This window comes from Caloenas nicobarica, chromosome 9 (genome assembly GCF_036013445.1).
Source record: "Caloenas nicobarica isolate bCalNic1 chromosome 9, bCalNic1.hap1, whole genome shotgun sequence".
Classification (NCBI taxonomy): Eukaryota; Metazoa; Chordata; class Aves; order Columbiformes; family Columbidae; genus Caloenas; species Caloenas nicobarica.
Window position 1 is genome coordinate 3,292,583 of NC_088253.1, and position 9,803 is coordinate 3,302,385.

A 9,803-nucleotide genomic window follows, 5' to 3' on the forward strand; every position below is an offset into this window, starting at 1 on the left:
AATTTTTCCTTCCCTTTATGCGTGCATAGAGACTAATACGTCTGATTCATTATCCTCATAGTACCTCCAGGAGGACTAGGAAAAAATCCAGCTCTTCTCGACTCTAATTCGTAGAGCAACCCTGCTGAACAACCAGGCCATCGGAATGCTGACGGACAGCTTCTCGTCCTTTTGCTGTCACAAAGCGACAGGCTCTGGAAAGCATAGGCAGCCCACGCGCAGCGGGCTCCGCTCTGCCGTGGAAATCTGCGTTGAGCTCTTCCTTTTACACAGACCGCAGCTGACCCCCTCTTCAAGTCACAAGACATTAAAGGGTATTAGGTAAAAACACGTCGATCGGTGTCGTGGTTTAACCCGAGCTGGGCAATACGACCACGATAACCACTCACTCACCCCCTCCCCACCCCCCCAGTTAGGGGAGAGAATTGGAAGGGAAGGGAGAAACTTGGTTTGGGATAAACGCTGTTTAATAAAATAACAAAATGCTAATACGCTACTAGTAAATATATATAAAAATAGAAATAAAAGACACTCAAGGCAATTCCTCACTAACACGCCGAGCAGCCAGTCCCAGGAAACGGCACCTGGTCCCAACAGCTGATCCCAGAGAGAGAAGAAAAAGGAAAAAGAGGCAGAAAGGCTCAGAGGCCCCTGCAAAATGGCAAAAGCTGAACTAAATGTCCCGACTGAAACTCCCCCGGCTGCGCCCCAGACAGAGAGCGAGCGGAAGAGAAGAACCAGCTGAGAGCTCCTGATTCTCCTTCTATACAAGGCATGATGCTAATGGGCTGGAACACTCTCGTGGATCAGTGTGGGTGTCAGTCCAGCTCTGTCCATCCATCCATCCCCTTCCTCGCTGCCTCACACCTGTGGGCAGAGCTCAGAACGTCCTCAGCTCTCAGACCAGAGCCATTAAAAACATTAACCCTGTGCTGGGCTGTTACCTCTTGTTCTCAAACTAAGTCCAAATAATGAGCATGCTAGCTATGGAACAGAAAGGTTTCTAACTGCATGAAGAAAATTAGCCCATTTTTGGTCGAACCAGCACAATCGGATTTTCAGAGATCTTGGTTTGATCATAGATCCCTTTATCTAGCGTTCATAACATCAAGACCAGTTGCGCACCAGACTAAGTTGCGCAGGTAATGCCGCTTTTATTGAATGCACCCATGCCTACAAATCCTCATCACGTGCCAGGGCTTCAGTGCGCCAGTTGTTCAATAAACACAGAGTTGGAAGGATATTCCTGCCCCACAGAGACCTTCGTATAAGACGAGAGAGAGAAAAGAGAACAGGGACAAAAGAAAGTGGCAAGGGAATAAAAGCCAGTGAGGCAGGAAGTACTTACAGTGTGTTGACATCCTGATATTTATCTTCTGTTTTGTAGGCATGGCCAAAAATTAAAAAAGGGGCAAAAAGTTTACTGGGATTTGAATGAAAAGAGCAGAGTTTTGCAGGTGTGCAAAACCCTCTTCCAAAGCATGAGTGGCATGGAAACATGTGAATATTTGAATTCATTAACTAAAAAGGCATGGATCCTATTGTGCTGAGGTTATTGGAGGAAGGATTTAACCATTCCGTGCCATTCAGAGGTGACAGACAGTAACAGGGGGGCTGTGAATGGATCCAAGGCGGAGGAGGGTCTGTTTGCTTGATGCGATGTGCAAACCAGAGGCATATGACCCCAGAAAGGGATCATATTCTCAAAGTTGCTGTCTAGGAACAAAACAAACCAACAAACAAAACCCACACAACCGAAAAAAAAAACCCCACCAAAAGAACATTTTAGCAAGATAGACATCGGCAGAGAGAAGTACCAGGAAACATTTACCAAGAAGCACAGATACAGAATCTTACAAAAACAGCTTTTTTTTTTTTTTTTTCTCCTGGCTGACATACTGTATTTGTTGAGTAGCAAATTGCTGTACTGAGAATCAATCCTCGCAATGTGGGTTTGGAAAGCATTTCACATTCGCCAGCTACGTGTATAAACAGAAGAATCTCTGGCATCACCACGGGCTCGCACAGAGATTCACTTACAGCCACTCCATTCTTCAGGAGGTGCCCACATCAGCCCTACGACATTCCTTACCGAGAAACCCTGCTGACTTTTCTCCGCTGTTTTTTAGTAAGACAAGGTTTGTGTTTCCTCTGGGCCCTACCATTTCCTCTTCATTACTTTATACCCCGAGGCGCAGAAGAGCATCTGCTGCCTTGCACTGTGTTCCTCCGCTGGGCGTGAGGAGCGATTTCCATGCCTGGTGTGTAAGAACTTCATTAGGAGAGACCCATTTTAACCAGGACACCTCTCTCTGGTTTGGGAAAAGATTCGGTTATTTCTTGTGTTTCATGAAGAAACTGAGTTAGGCCCTCCCCATCTGCTGAAAGTCTGCCCTAAGTTTCATCTTCCGAAGAAGCCGATCTTCCTAAGCTTGTGCCTCTGTATAAACACAGCTACATGTTTGAACTTACACAGGACTGATTCCAGCTTACAAAAGTCCTCGGAATTCCCATGATATTAGAACTGTGTGAACCGTTTGTGCCCCATTCATGTTGTGGGGGCACTGCCCATTTAGTGCCCACGCAGCAGAGACGTAGAAAGATTTGGGGGCCAAGCGTGAATAGCTGAGTTACAGCCGAATGGATCTCCCAGGCTAATTCATACATTGCGTTTAAAACTCGTATTTCTGTCCCTCTGATGGTGGTGCAGTGGTAAAGAAAAAGCTGTATGGATACTCCGCATCCTACTTCCAGTTTCACGGAGAGAATGGCAACGGCTGTCGCTGTTCTTCTGTACGTATCTGTCAACAGTCTGAGCTATAATTAATGAAAAATCGCACACAGACTTCAGTAACTGGTGCAGAAGGGCTCAAAGTGTTCAGCTATTTTACAATTTTCATTGGTAGTTTTGGGCATTAACCCTGTTTGCTCTCCATCAACACAGACACAATTTGTCAGGCATCAGATCTTCAGGGAGCTCCTCTGGTACTTGTTGATAGTCCTAAGGAAAAGTTCTATTTTATTATATTATTTTACTGAAAGATGGCCAAGAGAACTGCTTTGAACCTTTTCAATTTTTAGGAGAATTTCTAAGAAAGCCGATGTTAGAATCTCCATGGCTTTAGTGATTTGAGCCTAACAGGCAGACTAATTGCTCAAGGTTTTGAATCTCTCAACTGGAAAGAGATTGCTACCTGTAATTTAATTTATTAACTGTGCACATACCCTTAATTCCCTACTGAATAAGAAGGGGAATAATATCTCTTAAAGCCGCACATTTAAGTGGCTTTGAATGAACTCCCTCGGTTACTGCATAATCCATCATATTTTGCTTCTCTTTTCCTCTATATACAACTGAAAAGCCTGACTAGATAAAAAGGGAAACAAGGAGAACTCGTGAAGAAGTAGAAAGGACCACTGACACATACACGTGGAATTGCACGCCAGGAAATTAAAGTCATCAACATCCAGGTTCTCACTCTACCCGACTAACCTTTATCTGGTGATTTTGCAGGCAAGTTCCGATTTGGAGAACAGGATCTGCACAGCGAGAAGGGACTGTTATTAATGTAAGGTCTTCTGCTATTTGGCTAGAATTTTCTGAAGCCTCATTAGCAAAGGTTATGTCATTTGTGAAGATTTAGTCCTGGCAAGGCTTGGCCTGTTAGAAAGGCTGAGCTGTTACACCGTACAGTAATTTTGCAAGTTATATTAGCTATACTTCCACACTTAGTACAACTGTGTTTATATCCGGTATTCTGTTGGTATAAGAAGAAAACGTAATTACTAACAAACATTCACTCTGCAAGCAGTGACAGCAGTCAAGTCCAGCCTCTGGATTGTCGGGAATTTGAGCACTTGCGGCATCTGATCACTTACTGTCACACACACAGTAAAAAACAAACCCTACCTTCAACACTTTCGGGGGAAACTGGACAGTGGTGTGAAAGCTGACAACTTGAAAAGCAGCTGAAAGAGGGCAGAATCTCATAAAACTCATTTAACTGGAAAGCCGAGCAGAGTAAATATCAGGTCCTAATCTAGATCATTACACCATCGACGTGAATCGGGATTTAAGACGAGCAATGATATTTAGAAATCTGCATATTAAATTAATAGTATAATCAATGCTTTCTAGCAACCATGACAAAAATAGAAGTTAGAAATGAGTGGTGAGATAGAATATGTTAACATAAAATGCTTCTTTAGAAAACACACTCAATATGTTCTGCTCATATCACCAACCGCAGACAGCTGCATAACGCGATACACACTGGATAAAAATAAGATAGAACTACGAAAATGCCTGCTATCTTCGACCTACTACCCTTCCACAGAACGCCGCAGAGAAAGCTTCAGCCCTAGAGTTGACTTAGATTTATTTTTCAGAGATTGTAGGAGCTCCTGAGAGGACCCTCCAGATGCTGTCAGAATTTATCTTCGAATGCGTAAGCCAACTTCGATGGCTGCTAAATGTTTCCCACCATTCTTCCCCTGCTGGCATTGCACTCCACAGAACCTGAGCTCGGCCTGCTGCAACCATTAAACTTCTCCTGACCCATGCCAGGGGCCAGAAGAGCTGAATACACAGGCTATTTTAATTTCTTTATAGTCAGCTCGTGAGAAAGGTCAGGCGGCAGAGCACGGGTGGGTCGGAGCGCCGCGTTGCGGAGGCGCACGGGGATGGAAGCCTGCGGGAAGCTCCAGGCGATGTGTCGCAGCGCAAGTCCCTGCCGTGGGGTTGGTTGATCCTGGGAAACAAACCGATTAAAAGATGGTGGAAGCACATCTACTTTCCTCCTCCACTTGGCTTTCCGGTGCAGTAACAGAGGCTGTGCGGGCATTGGGACGGCTCTCACACACCCCGAGCCGTCTCCTGCTTTCCGCTACATTCTGTCCCAGGTCCCGGCAAAAGCTCTGTCCATCCCACTCACCGCCTGGTCTGAATAGATCCTAGTCTATACATTTTGCTTTCAGAACCTGAAAAGTTTTATTTCAGCCACACCCTTTCTACTCAGCGTATGTTCCAAGGAATATCGGTAACGTTTGCTTAAAAGAAGGGTTATTTATATGATGCCAAAGCAGTGGCATATACCATCGCATAGAGTTACATACTATGATTAGCCTCTGTAGTAGCGTGTGCTTCCTAAAGCGTAGATGTGTAATTTTAACGAGGTAACTAGAATGAATCTTTGTATCCTAGCATGCGCAGAAATGAAAACGTCTCCCAAAACGCGCTTCCTCGGCGCCTGACGGCTCTCCCTCTGTTCCTCGCTTTGCGAACAGCAGTGTGCCCTGCCCTCCCTGGGACACGCATTTATTCCTGTTTCTCTTGCAGTCCCACAATGAGGAGTTTCCCGAGGGAAGGCTTCCAAACAGCGCTCCGTGCCGGCTTGCGACCCTGGAGCACAGCAGCTGGCATGCCAGCACCTTCCAGGGTGACATATCTGCTCCCCGATACGTGAGCACCTTGAACTCAATGATATGTTGCCCAGATTGCGGGGGTGACTCGGCCATGACGCAATTCTGCCGATTTCGTGGGATTGCGTAGAGCTGTATTTGATTTGTGGAGCTCAGCGATGCTTTCATCTCTATTTTGGAAGCGTACTGGAGAAAGACAACCCCAGACTGCCTGATGTCTCCATGTCTTTTTTCCCACCGATAGATGTGAGTTTTAAAAACTAAAAACCAGCAGCATGCCAGGTGGATACTATTCCCTTGAAGGCAGGCATTCTGCTCTCTTTCTTGAACTCTAATACTTTTGCCATCTTCTATATAACTGCTACACTTCGAAATTATTACCCTTTCCTCCTTCTGTTTCTACTCCCATATTGACTTCCTAACTTGTACAGATAAGGACAGAGTATAATCGCACCACAGACATTACAGTCTAACCTTTCATATATACAGCACATATGGATAACATCAATAAAACAATCTCCTGAGGAATTCAGTAGCAATCTTGCAGTCCCACCAAGGTCAGTGAACATGTGGGAAAACAGCATTTGTCTCATAATAAAAATATCCCCACTATGCATAAACAAATGTTCTTCCAAGAGCCACTCCGTTTTCTTCAAATAAACTTTAAAAAAAAAAAAAAGCAGCGAAATATGGGCTGCCAATTACTTAGTTCCTATTTCCAGATTTAATATCCTGTGGTTGTGAAATAGTTTTGAAACTGTTATCCCAACATTATAAAAAATAAAAGAATTTTTGAGTTGAAAATGCCCCTCTTCAGATATAGCACAAATACATATCGCAACACTTTTTCATTTTTTTTTCATTTTTAGATAAATGGCAATTATATGTATATTTTTGTGGATGATCCTTAGAAGTTCATTGAACATTCTATACTTTCAGTTTACAATAAAAACCATTTTTGCAGGATTTGCTGATTTTCCAGAAAGCTTGCAGACACTATCCAGAACTTTCCCTACTGCCGAGTGCTAGAAAAGGTGAAGAAAAGTATTATACTGGAAAAGAGTTAAAAGGACTGGTATAAAGGAAGAAGGTAAAAGCCATTAATCTTTCATTTCAGAAAGCAATAGCTACAATGGTATAGACTCCTGCAAAAGATTTTCCCTCTAGCATGAGTTATAAACATGCTAAGAAGGAAGGGAAGGACTACCAGTATCCCAGCTTTGCTTCTCACAGCAGGAATGGGGTCACTGGTTTTGACTGGACAGTGGATAAAACTAGGAGCACATGGACTAGAATCCTTTGTTTTCGCTTTCATTGTTTGAATGAAGTCTCTGCTGCAGCAGCTAAAAACATCGTTGAGATTAAATTTAGGAAAATAGTGTATATGTGCATATTTACAGGTACATGGCAGAGGTTTTCATCGGGTAATGTGAAACAGCTGAAATGGAATTTCTGTGTGAGGCATACATTGCTATCATCTCTGGTCGAAATCTCAAATCTCAGTGGGGCTTTCCTCTGCTGAATTTAAAACACTGCCCTTGGTGACCCCACTGTTCCCCACCATGGACCAAAAGTCACACACGAATGGGGTTTTAACATGCACTGCTGGCCAGGTCAAACCAGCAAAATAGCATAATGCAAAAGCAGTTTGGTGTTAGCCTGTCAGTTGTTCATGTATTATTTGTCCAATTTCTATTAGTGCTGTAGGAGTACAGAGAAGAAGGGAGAGGACGAGGAAGGGGGACCCACATCAGGAGTCTCCCATTTGCAGGGAAACTATAAACATAATTAAGCTGCTTCAATATGGACATACTGCCCTGTTCTTGTGGCAAAACCAGCATCAGATGTAGTAGCTTTGCTCCGTCATGGAAACACAGAACAGCTCTGGTGCAACCCCCTGCCCAGAGCGGGCGAAGCAGAGGTGGTGGAACAGGCCTTTGTCCCGTGCAGTCCTGCAAGGACAAAGATCCCAGCACTGCTCTGGGCATCTGTTCCAGTGCTCATCACCCTCACAGGGAAAACCCTCCATACGGAATTGCAATTTCCCGTGTTCCAGTTTGCCTCCATTGTCTCTCACCCTATAGCTGTACATCTCCTGGGAAGAGTCACCCTCTAGAACTTTCCTGTATCTCCCCATTAAATAGATGTAGAGAGCAAGAGTGTTTCCCCTCCACCTTCTCTTCTTCAGGTTCAAATAACCCAGTTCTCTCAGCCTCTCCTTGTGCATCACGTACTTCAAGCCCCCTGGTTATCTTAGGGGCCTTTTGCTGAATTAACTCCAAATATCCATATGTTTCTGGTACTGGAGAGCCATTAGGAGGTTTTCAGTGCTCGTGTACCAGACAGACGCATGTATGCTAAATGGCTGTGAAATGTTTGAAAGTCTTTCAAAAGCAGCGGCAGAACGTTTTACGAGTGGATCACAAACCGTCAGACTTTTGCATTTTATCTCCTCCATCTTGCACCAAGCTTTTACGCACTACAATATACATGATTTAATATATATATCAATACAAGAAGCTGTCAAATGCCTGTTTTCTAAAGTTTTTCTGCTGGAATTAGGGACTAGAAACTAGGACACTTCCTGAGTAAGCTTTACCTTCACTCACGGTAAAAAGAAATATTAACAAGGACATCAGGACTTTGAAAAGTGTCGTAGCTTTGCTGCCCTAGATTTAAAAAGGAAATAGCAATGCAGTGTCTGCTACATCAAGACTGACTCCTGGGAGCCAGAGGGAAAGCAGATGAAAAGCAACTTTTTTTTTTTTTTTAAATGACAGCACAGCTTTCTAAATTTAAACCTCCAAATAAAGAGATCTTGCAAAGATCTTAAAGTGATACCTTATCCCACTTTTAGAAACAATGATTTTTTTTTTTAAAGTGCTGTTCATATATAGAAAAGTAACAGCACAGGAATTATGTCACCTTAAAAATACGCAAGAGGACAATCAAGGATTCCGTGCTTCAAAAAGAAAGGTGGTGCAAACATCACCCTTCTCTCGGCTAATATTGACAAAAGCCGGACAAAGCGAACGTTCCGTTGCTCGCGGTTTACCTGGCGAAGCCTGGTTCCGACGGGGCGCGTGGGAACGGGGGGAGCCGCGGCGAGGGAACGGGCGCCGCGTGGGCCGCCGCGCTGGAGCGGGAGCCGCTGCCCTCCGAGAAGCGCCTGCACGGATCGCCGCGCCGCCCCGCACCTGCAGCTCCCCGGCGCCGGCAGGATGCCTCGCATCTTCTGCGCTCGCTTTCCTGGAGCGCTCGGAGGGTCTCCGGAGCTCCGACAGCCAGCCAGGTCACACACCAAAAATAAACCGGGAGCCTGCTAAAATGCACGCTCAGCTGTCAAGAGAGCTTTCAAACACTTTGGGGTTTTGGTTTTGCTTTTTGTTTTTAAACCAGTGGACACCTGGAGGCAAAACGGGGATTGAAGACCCTTAAATCCCATATTAAATTGCTGACTAGATTACTCAGAAACACTAGCCTGCATTGTAGGCACAAACTCTCTGACCTCATTTAAGCTACTGCAAAAACAGAAGCAGAAATATGGCAGTGAAAAACATATTTAAAAATAGAGGCTGAGATAATCAGACACCATGTGCTAAATGCTGTTTTATTCACTGTCAGGGAGGGAGGGCGGGAATCGGGAAGCTCCATAAAAGCTGAAAACGACAGTGACCTGTGCAGTGAGAAGGAAGCGAGACCTGATCCAGCCAGCTCAGCCTGCCTATGGGTAACAAAACCCTTTCTGTTTGTTTTGCGTGATTCTCCAAAGAGTTTAACCCCAAACGAGTCAGACTGGCAGCCCCCAGCAGATCGCTAAGGCTGGTGACCGGTGACAAGAGCTGGAGACCCGCAAGGTCCCCGCGTAAAAAGCTACAGCTTGCACGGAAGCATCTGACCTCTGCTGAAAGTCACAGCGGGGCAAACACAAGTGTTGTCTTTCCATCACAAGCACTTGCATCACTCGGGCAATCCCCGGAACACAAGCACCTTCACAAAATACAGGGAAGCGAGACTATAGCTGGAAATGACCTGACTCGCAAAGAATCTGTCCGTTTATTCTGCTTTCAGTCAGACCTAAGGAAATAGAGAGCTTGTCGCTTCCTCTGGTACGTGCGGTGGTTCAAGAACATCCAGCAGCTCTCCTGATTTTCTTTTTTAACTGTGGTATTGCCTGTCACGCTCAAATCTCACTTACTGGTAGCAGCTGGCGTTGTTTTCTTCAGCTCAAATTTGGCGCTTGTTTGCGTTCTCCTCTTCTACCCTTAACTTTTGGGAAATAAGATGCTAGCGGCATATCTAATATTTCAGACTTCTGCTCTGGATGCCGACTGCTACAACTGGTGGAGCTCTTATATAGTATAATGTGGGAAAATCATTGG

The 9,803-nt window shown here is 44.8% G+C and overlaps 1 protein-coding gene across 1 annotated transcript in view; it reads right to left on the reverse strand.

Annotated features, from left to right (window-relative positions):
- Positions 1–8,903, reverse strand: part of SIAH1 (siah E3 ubiquitin protein ligase 1) — a 39,928-nt gene extending 31,025 nt beyond the window's left edge. Inside the window, exon 1 of the mRNA XM_065641279.1 lies at positions 8,477–8,903. The gene's annotated coding sequence lies outside the window, so the exon portion shown is untranslated. The remainder of the gene's footprint in view (positions 1–8,476) is intronic.
- Positions 8,904–9,803: the final 900 nt, after the last annotated feature.